This window comes from Atta colombica, unplaced genomic scaffold, assembly GCF_001594045.1.
Source record: "Atta colombica isolate Treedump-2 unplaced genomic scaffold, Acol1.0 scaffold123, whole genome shotgun sequence".
Classification (NCBI taxonomy): domain Eukaryota; kingdom Metazoa; phylum Arthropoda; class Insecta; order Hymenoptera; family Formicidae; genus Atta; species Atta colombica.
This window is the reverse complement of record NW_017259210.1, coordinates 216263-216766: the sequence shown is the minus strand read 5'-3', so window position 1 is coordinate 216766 and position 504 is coordinate 216263.

Here is a 504-nt window from a genome sequence, read left to right as displayed (position 1 = left end):
ATATATATATATATATATACACATATATATAGACTAGTAAACGTATACATTTACTAAATTAACACTTTGACTGTAACTATATATGTAAATGTACAATACTGTAAATATTTCCGCGTAATGTAAAATTGTCAAATAATGAAACATGCTGCCTAAAATATTAGATTGGTACAAGAAGTTTATCAATTTTTTGGATATATATTTTTAAATAAGATTATACATTTTTTGAAAAGCACCAAAGAATTTTTTTAGATGAGAAAAATATAAGATGACTAATTACTTTTAATTAATCAAGATGGAATATTACTCCACACAAAACATAATAATTATTAGATATCCATTCGATATTCTTGATTGATATTAGATTTCCGTGAACATCTAATAAACATTAGACATACTCTACATATGCAAATGTCCACGACTTGAGATCTCACGAATAGGACATCTAAGCCAATGCTAGACATCCATGTCATATCTAGTGGATATTTATTACAGATATCTTTTGCA